Raw genomic sequence first — 14,349 nt, forward strand, 5'->3', positions numbered from 1 at the left:
TGACTCTACTGTCTGTCTTCTGGTGAGGAGCGTGCTCCCAGGAACTAGATGGCTGCAGCTCTTTCTGATATAAACCATTCCAAAATTATTCAGAAAGGGCATTCCTGGAATATATAATTATAGAATATGGTGAAGATAACTTAAAAACAAGGTTTAGGAGCAGATATCTAAAATTGTTGTCATTTGCCTGCAATGATGCAGTGGGAACTGTGAAGGTTATAGTCTTCCTGTCTGGACAATCCCCTCAATGATTTTTTTCCCCCAGCTACTGCCATTTCCTCCTCCCAGCCTCTAGAGCCGGGAGCACAAGTTGTGCAATTACTACCTTTGTAATACTCATATACAGCCCCATTAACACTTTTTATGGATGTGCTATACCCAGCAGATTTCTCTTTTCATGTTTATATTCTTGTCAGCTGAGGCTTCCATAAAAAACCTCAGAGACTGGGTGGCTTAAACAACAGACGTTTTTTTCTTACAGTTCTGGAGGCTGGAAGTCCAAGATCAAGGTGTCAACAGAGTTCGTTCTAGTGAAGCATCTCTTCCTGGCTTGCAGATGGGTGCCTTCTCGCTGTCCTCACAAAGCCCTTCCTCTGTAAGGGTGTGGAGAGAGATTGCTCTTTGGTATCTCTCCTTATCAGGACACTAATTCTATTAGATCAGAGCCCCACCCCTATGGCCTCATTTTAACTTAATTACCCCCCTAAAGGTCCCATCATGAAATATAGTCACATTTGGAGTTAGGGGTTTAACACAGAAAGTTTAGGGGACACAATTCAGTCTATAGCAATACCCAAGCACAGGAAATAGTTAAGAAAAAAAAGAGAGGACACAGAAGTCAGGGGATGTGGAGTCTTGTGTGGCTTCAGGCGTAGAGACCACATCTGGCTCAGTGTGAGGAATTGTACAAAGACACAGGAAAGGGAAAGGGGTGGTCACTGCAGCACCTGCCAGACTAGCTATGATATAAAATCTGACTTGGAAGAAAACCATCAGGCATGTCAGTAAGGCTGCCTCTAACCTGTCAAAATTATATGTTTACAGCTCTCCAAAGAGGCTGTGAGTTAGACCAGGCAAATGCTGAATGATGGTTCAGCTAGTAACCATTATGGTAGCCATCTGCTTTGTTAGCCATGGCATTTGGCTAATAAAACATGGGAAGCCAAGCAGGAAGGAGCCTTCAGGATGGAGGCAAGAATGGAAAATTCCCTTGATTTCCTAATGTTTGGCTTTGTGATTTTTATTTACTCTTGCCTCAAATATTAACGTACATGTCTCAGTCTCAGAGAGGGCTTTTTTAGTCTCCTGGCACTGGTCAAGTCCTCCTGTAGCACTGCATTCTTACAACTAGTTTTCACTTACATTGATGGTAGTGAGATGATTGCTCATGACGTTAGCTGTTCAACATCCAACTCATCTTCATAAATGTAAGCCCCACAAGGGCAGGTCTATGTGTGTCTCATTCACCATTGTATCCTTAGTGCTTGCATAATATTGTCCTAGAGGGGGTGTTCAGAAATATGTGTTGAATGAATGAACAAATGGAGGAATGAGGAGGAGTAGCCTATTTCCTTCCTCAACATATGCTTGTGAGTTAATGGATAGAATAGGTTGTTAAACCCCACTCTCTGAAAATCCTTTCTCCACCTTCCTCCATACCAGCTTTCCATTTCCAGAAACCTTCAATTGTTATGAGGTCTGGATGTTTGCCTGGTCTCCTCCTTCAAGGGAGGGCCAATCTTTCCCTGAATATTGATGCTTGCTCTTAGAAATCACTTGCCCTAAATATACTAAAGGCTTTGGTAGAATGGAAAGAGTATAGGCAGTTGAGCTGGAAGAGACCTCCATTGGAATTTTATTTTTGTCACTTGGTGTGTATGAACTTGGACTATTTAAGCAATCTGTTTTCTTAACTGAACATGAGTTTGCTGTGAGGATAAATGCAATAGCATAAGGAATAGTGCTTTGAGAGCAGTGAAATCCTTGTAGAAATGTTTGTTATTTTAAGTGGAAGTGGTAAAAGTACCTCTTTTGATTGACTAGAACAGGCTTGGGAAGCTCTCATATCAACACCATTATATACTCTTTTTTTTTTTTCTCATTAAACTTTTAAAATGGGTCTCAAAATGTTGTGACAAAGTTTTGGCTAAGTTGTTTCCATTAAAAAGTACTGATTTTAAAATCTAATAACTTAAAACTGTCACTCACAAAAAAGAAAGCCAAAGTGGTCCACAAAACATTCTCCTTTCCTTCTGAATGTTTTACGACGCATTGTTATCTTTAACCAGTCTTTTACTACTAAACTTAAGTGTCCAATTGAAACAAACAGTTCTGAGACCATTCTTCCACTACTGATTAAGACTGGGGTGGCAGGTACTTGGGTTAATATTCATTTAGCCTTCTAAGCTTTCGAGGCAGACTTGGCGACCTTGCCAGCTCCAGCAGCCTTCTTGTCCACTGCTTTTATGACACCCACGACAACTGCCTGTCTCATATCACAAACAGCAAAGCGACACAGAGGTGGATAGTCTGAGAAGCTCTTAACACACACGGGCTTGGCAGAAACCATATCAACGATGGCAACATCACCAGACTTCAAGAATTTGGGGCTCATCTTCTAGCTTTTTACCAGAATGGCAATCAATCTTTTGCTTCAGCTCAGCAAACTTGCAAGCAATGTGAGCGTGTGGCAATCCAGTACAGGGACATAACCAGGGCTGATTTGGCCTGGATGATTCAGGATAATCATCTGAGCAGTGAAGCCAGCTGCTTCCATTGGTGGGTCTTTTTTGCTGTCACCAGCAACGTTGCCACTACAAAGATCCTTGACAGACACATTCTTGACATTGAAGCCCACATTATCCCCAAGAAGAGCTTCACTCAAAGCTTTGTGGTGCATTTCGACAGATTTTACTTCAGTTGTAATGTTGACTGGAGCAAAGGTGACCACCATACTGGGTTTGAGAACACCAGTCTCCACTTCGCCAATAGAAACAGTACCAATACCACCAATTTTGTAGACATCCTGGAGAAGCAGGGCTTGTCAGCTGGATGAGTTGGTGGCAGAATGCAGTCCATAGCCTCAAGCAGTGTGGTTCCACTGGCATTGCCATCCTTACAGGTGGCTTTCCATCCCTTGAACCAAGGCGTGTTAGTACTTGGCTCCAGCATGTTGTCACCATTCCAATCAGAAACTGGCACAAATGCTACTGTGTCGGGGTTGTAGCCAATTTTCTTAATGTAAGTGCTGACTTCCTTAATGATTTCCTCATATCTCTACTGGCTATAGGGTGGCTCAGTGGAATCCATTTTGTTCACACCAACAATTAGTTCTTTCACACCCAGTGCGTAAGCCAGAAGGGCAGGCTCTCAGGTCTGCCCATTCTTGGAGATACCAGCCTCAAACTCACCAACACCAGCAGCAACTATTAGGACAGTACAGTCAGCATGAGATGTCCCTGTAATCATATTTTTGATGAAATCTCTGTGTCCTGGGGCATCCATGATAGTCCCATAGTACTTGCTGGTCTCAAATTTCCACAAGGAGATATGAATGGTGATACCACGTTCACGCTCAGCTTTTCAGTTTATCCAAGACCCAGGCATACTTGAAGGAGCCCTTTCCCATCTCAGCAGGCTCCTCAAATTTTCAATGGTTCTTTTGTCGATGCCACTGCATTTATAGATCAGATGGCCAGTAGTGGTGGACTTGCCCAAACCTATGTGTCCAATGATGACAATGTTGATATAAGTCTTTGCCTTTCCCATTTCGGCTTTTAGGGGTAGTGTTCATGACACCTGTGTTCTGGTGGCAAACCCGTTGCGAAAAAGCCCTATATGCTCTTTTACATGGTTTTATTGTATCAGCTAAAGGGCTGCTGATCTCCAAATCTGATGAAACTGCCTAATTTGGCTTGGTTTTCAATGACAATAGTGAAACATACTGAATAATGTGGAAAATACATCATTGAGGAATCATGCAGATGAATGGAAGTCATTAACTCAATTAAGATGTGCCTGCTCTGAGAATATGGTATCACAGCAGTCTATCTGGATGTATTAATGGCAAGATAAATATTTTCTGCATCTGAAATCTACTCATATCTGTTGTTTTTCTAAATATATGATTTTTTTTGATGCTGATCAGAAGATCTGATTCTTCCTTCTATAGTAGTGGAATGCCTAATTTAGGAATTTTGTGCAATGGAACATTCATAAGCTTTGAAGTTACAACTGTGAAGTTTGATCGCTGCTTTTGTGACCCATCAGCTGCCTACTCTCCTTGACTCTCAGGTGTCATTGAAGATTAGATGAGATACACCAATGCAGAGCTCAGCAAATGATAATTTCCTTCCTTCTCTCCCTCTCCTTTTCTTTCTTTCTTTTTTCTTTTCTTTTCCTTCCTTCCTTCCTTCCTTCCTTCCTTCCTTCCTTCCTTCCTTTCTTCCTTCCTTCCTTCCTTTCTTTCTTCCTTTCTTCTTTCTTTCTTTCTTTCTTTCTTTCTTTCTTTCTTTCTTTCTTTCTTTCTTTCTTTCTTTCTTTCTTTCTTTCTTTCCTTTTTAGATAGAGTCTTGTTCCTTTTCTTTCTTTGCAAAGAGCTACAGGTTGTAAAACATTTCCTGAAGTCTCTGAAGTCTATTTTAGGGGTGTATGTAGGACTAGAGTATGAATTTATTCTGACTCGACTGTATTTCTCTGTTACTCTGTATTGTTGAAGAACCAAAAAAATTGCTTTCTGAAGAATGCCTGTTTGAGTTCTGGGGTTAAACAATGAAATATATATATTTCTACTTGTTCAGCAAGAAGGGGAGTCAGAAGGCTAATATGTGGAAATAAGTGCCCCATGAATGATTCTTATCATTTAGACCAATTAGTGTTCTATGATTATCATGAAACTGGCAGAATGCAGCACTCAAAAATCACTAGACAGATTAGAGAAGCACAGGCATGAATGGGACAGAAAGGGGTTAGTGAGAGTTCATGAATGAATAGCAAGTAGATATATTTAATGCATTTATGTGCCAAAATCCAACAGTAAAAATACATTCTGCAAAATTTCTTTCTAAAAGTGAGGCATTTAGTCAATGGGGGGAAATGGCCCTTATGGTTTTAATTAGCTTTGATTCATGCAAATTTTACTATCAGCCTTGAGCAGATCTAAGGAGGTAGACCTTTGAAGTTGCTGTTGAGTTCCTTCTGTTGATGGTGTTGAATTAGAATTCTGGAGGATCCAATGAAAATAACATGCAAACATTATGGCCATTTGTTATCATTATAAAATGTGATAATGTCATTGCTGACTTACAAAGATGATGACCTGAAAGGCCGTGACATTATGACATTACATTTTATCAATAATGAAAAATTGCTGCCTTTGCATGGTGGTTGGTGAGCTCAGGCGACCATGGAAGGAGGCTGTAAGCCTTTTTGTTTATTCTAGATTGAAAACGGAAACAAATCAGCAGTTAGAGATTTATTAGGTCGCCAAAGGAAAAAATGGCATCTTGTCTTACCCTATCTGTGGGGAAAGCAGGAGGACCTCACTGACCCACGGGGTTTAATATTCATTAGCAAGAGGCTTGCTTGCAAGTCACTTAAATGGTGGTGAAGTCTGCCTTAATAACAGGTTTTAAGGCTTGAGGGAAAATGTGCTGCCCAAAGAAGCTGTGATGTGTGAGCATAAACAGACAGTGTGCCTTTTTGGGAAGGGACCTGACAGATGGGCTGTCATTCCACGAATAGGGCACAGCTGATGTTAAGGCGTCAATTAGCTTATTAGCTTGTTGTTCTTAGATTGGAACTAGGAAATAACTTTCATGACTGCTGAAACTATTCATGCACTATTCTTCAACATTTAGAGGACACGATGGAGGTGAAAGAGTCATCCAAGATCATTCTAAACCTCACGTAGCACAGCCATGCTTTTCTGACCATGAGCAGTCATAAATCCGGTACCTGTGGATGAGCTAAAAAAAACCTTGAGCCCGAATGCCAAGCTGAAAGGCCCACAAAAGCTGTGGCTTCTGAAGCCTCCCTAATAACTCATGCAGAGATTGAGGCTTTTGTAAGTCTTAGAAAAGATAATTTTCACAAAATATGAGGAAGGGGCAAGGTGGCAACTCATCTATCCTGTTTTTCCCCCTTGCATTTGTTCTATCAGAGAGCTGTAAAGAGTGGGCAACATATATAAAATTCTGAGTCTAGGTCCTAATATAAAAACTTGAAAGGAATGTAAAATCTTTAGATTTGAGGTGTAAAATAGATTTTCTTCCCTTTTCTCTTTTATGCAGGTGTTTCATGGCAGACACATAAAATACCTATTTATTCGTAGCATTTTATTTCCCTTTCACCTTATGCGTCTGCTTAGGTTTGGGGGAATTCATGTCAATTTCAGTTTCTCTGGGGGCAATAAATTGACCAACTTGGGTTTTGGCTCACCCAAGGGAACATTTCCATCTACCTCCTCTGGTGCAGTTCCTGAAGTGGATGCATGCGTGTGTGTGTGTGTGTGTGTGTGCATATGTGCCCATGGGCATTGCCCTCTGTCCAGCCTTGAGTACTGTTTTGGAGGTTGTGATTCTGAGCAGCAGAATACTCTCCCTGTCCTGGTGCTTATCTAACTGCCTACCTCCCTGAGGGAGCTCCAGCTTAGCCTTCCAGATGAGGCTTGCCTGGTTTGAGTCTGCAGTGCCAGTCACTCTGATCTTTCACTGGTGGGCAGCTCTTCTCAAGGCCTCTTGGCTGTGTTGACTCCCACCCATCCTACAAATCTCAGCTGAAGCCTCACCTTGAGCTACTATAAGAATCGCTGCTACAAATAAACCTCAGGTAGCTCCCTGACCAATCCTCAAACACCTAGGGAAACCCAGAGCATTCTTTCCATGACCTAACAAGAAGCAGTGGTTCTCAAAGTGTGGTCTCTAGATCAGCAGCATCAGCGTTACTTGGGAACTTGCCAGAAAAGCAAAATCAGTAACTCTGATTTAGGGCCCAGCAATCTGTGTTTGAACAGTCGCTCCAGGTCATTCCAATGCAAGCTCTAGTTTGAGAGCCACTAGCTGCAGGGAATGTTTGAAGTTTTTCTTGCCCTCACGGCATTAATGGGACAACTCTTAAGTAGCATCTATGCATTAAAAATAAGTGTGTTTCATTTTCTTACTGTTCAATTATGATTTTCATGTTCTTTCCTTCTAAAAAATCCTGGAAGCAGGGGTAAGGCCGCATTCAGTCTGGCTTGCTTGTTTTGTTTTACTTCAACCAGGTAGGGCCTTGTACAAAGAGAAATGGTTATTTGATATAACATAATTCGAAAAGCCACAAGAGTATTTCTCTTTTCTTGCAGAAAGGTGCTGCCTGACGTTCAGTCTTTGACGATGAATCCCCCTGGTTTAAGATAGCATTAGATGAAAAATATCCCTAGGAGGGGGAACAGGTTAACCTATCAGTGAAGTATACTTTTATTAAGAATGGGTTTGAGGCAAACACCTGGTATTCCAGGATTTACTATTCTAAGCTTCGATGATTTGCAAGTAATCTAAAAAATTTATGACATTTAGAAAGCATACAGTTTGCTGTGGAAACCAATCATATCCCTGGTGGGTGAGCCTAAGAGATGACCCAGAATCTTTATCTTAAGGCAGCTTAAAAAAATCTTTGTCATTTTGTTGTTAAAAAAAGGGAGAGAGGATAAAATGGCATAGGCCTAATGGGGTTGTTATGAAGATTAAATAAATTACTCCATGTACTCCATTTTACATAAGACCAGATAAGTACATCATATATGTGAGATATGATGATGACAATTGCCTCCTTGTTCCTTTAGAATTAACTCTTGTTATAGTTTACTACTGTCTTATTTGAGAAAATGGAATTTTCAAATTAGCTATTAGATGTATACATTTAAAGAGTCCAGGCTTTGAGGTGGCCCCAGATCTTCTCAAAATCCACTGTGGATTCTGGCTGGCTGCTAGTTTGAACAGGCAGGGGGAGGACAGGGCAGTCTGGGTACCTGGGGAGTGGGAGAGGGGTGGGGAGTTGCCAGAAGGGAGGGGCAGCACTGAAATGGGCAGTGAAACGAAGGGAGTGTTTGTGCTGAAGAGAAATTTTGCCAGAGTGAGGTAGTATTCCCATTTTTTTTCCAGGAAGAGCTCAAGTGGCCATTTTCCATGCTATCAGCAAATAAAGTTTTGGTAGAAGGCAGTATCGGATGAGAGGTTTGTGTAAAACCAAGCACAAAGTCCAGAATTACAGGCTGACGTTTTTGGAGTGGGGGCCCAAACAAGAAATTTTTCTGCACAATATAGTTAAACACCCGGGTTGCACGGATCTCTTTTTAACAACCACAGAATTCTTTTAGTGATGCTTAAGGATGACTTCCTTCCTGGTGGGAGTAGAATCCCAGGATGTCTGCCAAGATGTATTACTTAATGTTCTCTGTTTCTCAAAGGTTCAGTAAGCAAAAGGGGTTATTCTGAGCAAGCTGCTGGGACGATGACAGGAACAAACACCTCAATGTATAAATTTGAGACCTTTCACCTCTCAGCTGTCAAATTTCAATATTTCTGGTCACAATGTTAAATGCGCCCCAGTGTCCGTTTCAGAGAACTCTGATGGAAAAATCAAAGTTTGCTTTTATATTTACACACTGTTAGTAAGTTGTTAAAAGAAGAATAAAGCAAGGTGACTGCTAGCCATATTTTGTATTCATGGCTTTACAGCTTCAGCATAATAAACCAGAACCTGTGTTTTCTCTGTAACTTATAATGCATGCTCCAAATGACTTAGTGTTATTGCCAGCTCTATATCCCCTACCTTTTAAGAATGATAAACACAGCATGTTGAAGGTAAAGTTTAAAACCAGGGTTATGAAGGAGGTAGGGAAATAGGGGCTAAAACAGGACTTTTAAGATCTTTCCATTTAAAACCAAATGTGTGGGTGTACATGAAGGACACGGTATGAGTCCGCATAGTTTATCTTGCATTCCTTCTTACAAACATGTGTATAATAACCTAATGCATACTCCTGGGATAGAAAACAGGGACTTCGTATTCTGTTACGTGGAGGCATTATTACCTTTTGGCAGCAGTGGTGTGTTTTGTTTTGCCCTGTGCAATTCTGTAGACAGATCTTCCATCATGATGACCTTTCTGACAGCAGATGGGTGGGGGAAAAATGGTTTGAGGAAACCATTTTCCTTTCATGCAGCAAGCAATAATTACTTGAAGTGTGTGACAACGATGGAGTGGGCAGGCTTACCCAAGGACCCATACTGGAAACTTCCTTTGATTCTAGCTCTCCTTTTATTCTGTCAGTACACTTGTGCAGAATAGAATGTTTAAATTTTCTTTTTAGAAATCTGTGATGCTTGGGAACTCTTTGATTCCACAGATATTTTCACATATCTTTCAGGGATTCTCTCAACCAGACTGACTTGGGCCCAGGTGAGCTCTGTGTATATCCATTTTATGTGTTTCTCTGCCCTGCTGGGCGCTGCAGCCATAGCACCATGGAAAGGGCCACCGTGGGCCACTGCAGAGAGAGTGGACAGTGACAAAGGAAGCTGTGCTCCCTGTCAGTACATGCATCAGAGGATCTGAGGAACATGAGTAATGACCACGCACTGCCTGGGCCCAGGGAAATGAAGTTTCCACATCCACGCCTAGTGGAACATTTGCCTATTGGCATAGAAATGTTCCGTTTCTTTATGGAAGTCCATTTCAAATACTGGTAAATTAAACTTTTAGAGCAAAAATCAATGCAAAAATATGTCCCAATTTGTGACAGTGGAGATTACCCATGCACATCATATGTCTCATAGAGAGAACAGTGATGGGGACAAGGTCTGAGGAGGTATCCTGCTTTTGCGGTGCTCGTGTTCTCTTTTGAATGTAAACAGTAGTTTCTGATAAGGATATTGTATTAGTCCATTTTCACCCTTCTGATAAAGACATACCAAAGACTGGGTAATTTGCAAAGAAAAAGAGGTTTAATGGACTCACAGTTTCACATGGCTGGGGAGGCCTTAAAATCATGGTGGAAGGCAAAAGGAACATCTTACAAGGTGGCAGGCAAGAAAGAGAATGAGAACCAAGCAAAATGGGTTTCCCCTTATAAAACCATCAGATCTCGTGAGACTTATTTACTACCACCAGAACAGTATGGGGGAAACTGCCCCATGATTCAATTATCTCCCACTAGGCGCCTCCTACAACACGTGGGAATTGTGGAAGCTATAAACCAAGATGAGATTTGGTTGGAGACACAGCTAAACCATATCAGATATCATGAGATTAAAGCATGTCCTCTCTTTTCTAACCCATGAAATACTTTTTAGTCAGCACTGCAGTCTGCTTGGTGTGTAACTTCTACCACACAAACGACTTGCCATTCACAATACTCCATGATACCTTCTTTGCTTATATTAATGTTTCATGGGGACACCTACTATTTCCTTGATAAGACTGAAAACTTCTCGATGGCACAGCCTGCTTATGGTGTTATAAACAGAGCTTCATGTTTCTGTGGATCTTCCAAAGCACTCCTGTCACCTTTTGCTTCAACTTCTGCCTCTGCTTGTCTCTGTGTCCCCACTCAGTGTTTTGCATCCTGAAGCTTCTGTCTTCTGTTAGGCCCACATTGCTCTACCAGGCAATAAAAGTGCCGTTGCCAAAAGCACTGTCAATGGAAGATATTACATATCAGAGACTTGGACTGATGGTTTTGAGGACTCTAAGGAGAGGGGCATCGCTGCATGGGCAAGTATAAGCATTAAGTAAATATGGCCAGCATTACTGACCTGAAATTCTCCAGTCTTCTTCATACCAGGAAATTTTCTTTGGCCATTTTTTCTTTCAGCCCCTGCCTACTGCTAAACAATTTTCCATTCAGGCCACTCATGTCCTTGCTCCTCTTTTCCCAGGTCCAGGGCCCTCCATCCCCCTGTCTCTTGGGATGCGCCAGACAAATTGGAAAGGAAAAACTCAATTACTTTATTACGTAGAGCAAATTAGCCCTTATTGTCTCCCAATAAGCCTCAGTCAATAAATGTGGATGTAAATGTTTTCAATACTTGTGGAGGTGATATTTTGAGGCAGGAGAGCATTGTGATAGAGACCCTGCTCCACTAAGCTGAAAGCTCCACCTGCTTCTTCAATATCTAAACTATTCCAACTGAATTTCTCACCTCACTATTTTACTCAGCCAAAGATTTAGGAGTTGCAGCAAAGTGATACTGGACTATCCTATGACTTTTTCCTCTTTATGCACAAAGTTCAGCAAAGAAGGGAGTAAGAAGGCATGCTTTCTGAGTTGAAAGGATAAGGAAGAGGTAGACCATTTGACAAGAAGGGATTATTCTGATTTCTAATATATGTGGACATGCACATGCATATACCATGGAACCTCTCTTATCCAACTTCCATGTAACCTACTTCTCCATTCCGTCTAAAAGACATACTGACTGGGCTCAAGGTACATTGAACACCCACAGTCAGGAGGCTACTTTCTGGCACCCAGGGCACGTGTACCAGGTGAATTGATGCTTATAAAACCAGTTGGGTTTGTTCCCAAACTGTTTATGACACTTATACTTGCTATTGTAATTACATAATTTAATTAAATATTACATAAATTGAGGAAACATGAATTTAAAAATGAAAGAAAATTGGTTCTGCTAAAACTAATTTGAATTCTCTGATAAAATCAAGTCTCTAGAATTTTTGCTATTATATAAGATATAGATGAGATGACTGTAAATAATTGGGAAAAGCTATAAAAGTCTACAAATTAGATGCCTTGTCAGTACTTTTAAGTTTTCATTCTGCTTTAAAGAAATGGAAACTGCGATTTGTTGAGGCATTATGTGGGCCTTGTGTACATAAACAAGACTTTACAGAACCCCAATTAGAGGACCTACACTTAGGCCTTGGCTTTATTTACATCAAAAGATTACCAAATGAGTATATGGTTGTGTATGTTTCAAGGTGAAATAGCAAAGTTTAAGGTATAACTCTGTTACTATTTTTATTTCATTTCTAACCAACTCTTTCAAATAGTTAATCGACTGTGGGATTACTGTAATGCTGAGAGGGCTTCAACTCTACGTGCACATACAGACATGGGTAGAACCTTGGTGTGCATTTGGCATTAACCCTCAGACTACCTCACCAGAGTATCAGTGGGATTTCTAGACATGAACATCCAGAGAACTTGTCTTTGTTCTTCTGCTCATGTGTCTTGATGTCTCAGGCTGACCTTGGCCTTGCTCTGATCCAGATGCCTTTAGCCACATCCCCGGCCCATGTTAAAGTGGCCACTCTTATATCAGAGCTAGCACACCAACAATGGAGAACACTCAGTGACTATACTGGAAATTACTCCAAATTTAATCTTTAAGGGACAGACTTTAGGCTTATGCTACACAGGCTTATAAACTGCATTCTTAGCCTCTAAGCTATGTATGTGCTTAATTGCTACCTGTGAAATTCATACAAATGTAAGAAATGTGACTTTCCTTTAATGTTAACAAAGAGTTGTTGGTAAATCTCTTCAAGGACTCGGGATGAGGGGCTTTACAGATTTTCTTTTTTTTTTTTATTCGATTTTTTTTTGGAGGGGGGCATGAAGTGGTTGTTTATTGTGTTTTTAAATTTTTAAAAAATTTTCATTTTTCCATATGTTATTGGCATACAGGTGGTATTTGGTTACATGAGTACGTTCTTTAGTGGTGATCTGTGAGATTTTGGTATACACTGCACCATATTTGTAGTCTTTCATCCCTCGCCCTCTCCCACTCTTCCCCCTAATTCCCCAGTGTTCATTATATCATTCTTGATTATAAAAGGAAAAGAAAGTGTTGAGGAGGAAACTCTGATGGGTGCTTGGGGCAAAGAGGAGACCTCCAGGAGCCTGCTGAAGGCAGGTCATCTGTTCTGCATGAGAAGAGAGGAATAGGCTGTTTGTTGCTCTAGGGAGATAATGGAGTAAGAGAACAGAAGGGAGTGGAGGCCATGAGAGATTGGCTGGTAGGCTGTAAGTTCTCTGATGTGACCCCTTCCTCTGACCCCACCCCAAAATCTCCAGTAAGAGGAACTCACTAAATGCTTGGCTTTGAGTGAATTGTGTGCGTATGCATACACTGGCTTTGTGAAAACTTATTTCTGGGCTGAGATTGGCAGTGAAATTGACACAAAGTAAGAACTGAGGAAGCGTGTGCTGCTGGTGCATGGAGGCAGAGTGATGCTTGGCAGAAAGGCTTGGGAACTCCAGAAGGCCACAGGGAGAGCTCAGGATACCAGGAGGCATGAAACTGAGGTTGGTTTAAGTGTAACTGGCTTTCTGAGGGACAGGGGCATTCTTAAGCACCTGGCATAGAGATGAACATATACTGACTACTACAGAGATATATATTTTTAAAGAATAAATCTTTGGGTCAATGGAGAAAGCTATCTGGGTCAGAGTCCCTCTGTGATTCAAGTTAGGCTTATTATCAGTTAGAGGGCAAATGAATGAAGTTTCAAGGTATGGTTCTAGGGACTGGTGCCAGCCTGGTGGAGAAGCCAGTGGTGCCAGCTCAACCTCTCTACCCTCTAAAGGTGTTGTCATCTCCTTGGACTGTTAAGCCAAGGTCAACATGCCCCCAGGGCGGCCTGTTCTGTCTGTTTCAGGCACCTTGAAGCACTTCACCAAGTTTTAGAAGATAATTTTTCAAATATATATAAAATTGAGATTAGTGTTGGCTTTTCTACATTTAGCAGAAGAGCCCAAGTTTCTTGATGACTCTTCCCTATTGGCTGGTGAGAAGTGAAGTTAGCACTTCTATTGAAGAACTGACTTCAATGAACCAAAGTTGAGGCATTGTCACCTAGGAGAAGCCTTTTCTAAGACCATCGAGTGACAGACGCCCCAAAGTAGATTCATGGGTCATAGAGTACTGGAGCTGCAAAGATACTTAGGTGAGGTTTCCTCTTCTGTGCTCCCCGCAGTTTTTGTTCTCATTTCTTTATTGCAATCATCACATCATTTTATATGTAATTATCAGAGCCATTTGTCTCAATTTATTGGAAGTCCATTGAGAACAGTGACCAAATTGTATTCATCTTTTTAATCATCAGTACTTTGGACAGGGGCTTAGACTGTGAAACATGCTTATTAAAATGTAGTGGAATGAATGAATGGATAGATTAACATGGTTTTCTTATTTTCAGATGAGGACACTAGAACTTTCCCAAGGACGCAGAGCGAGTTGGTGGCAGAGTTAGAACCAGAAAACTTTTCAAATTTTAGCATTCTTTCTTATATTTTCTCCTTTCAAGAAATTTCCTTGGGATGGGGTCCATGCCTTACAAGTG

General features: G+C 41.1%; 1 protein-coding gene and 1 pseudogene across 5 annotated transcripts in view; both read right to left on the bottom strand.

Annotated features, from left to right (window-relative positions):
- Nucleotides 1-14,349, bottom strand: part of ARPP19 (cAMP regulated phosphoprotein 19) — a 974,666-nt gene that overhangs the window by 380,081 nt on the left and 580,236 nt on the right. The gene's annotated exons all lie outside the window — the stretch shown is intronic.
- On the bottom strand, nucleotides 2,390-3,768 carry LOC126959041 (elongation factor 1-alpha 1-like; annotated as a pseudogene).

Source organism: Macaca thibetana, chromosome 7 (assembly GCF_024542745.1).
Source record: "Macaca thibetana thibetana isolate TM-01 chromosome 7, ASM2454274v1, whole genome shotgun sequence".
NCBI classification, from domain to species: domain Eukaryota; kingdom Metazoa; phylum Chordata; class Mammalia; order Primates; family Cercopithecidae; genus Macaca; species Macaca thibetana.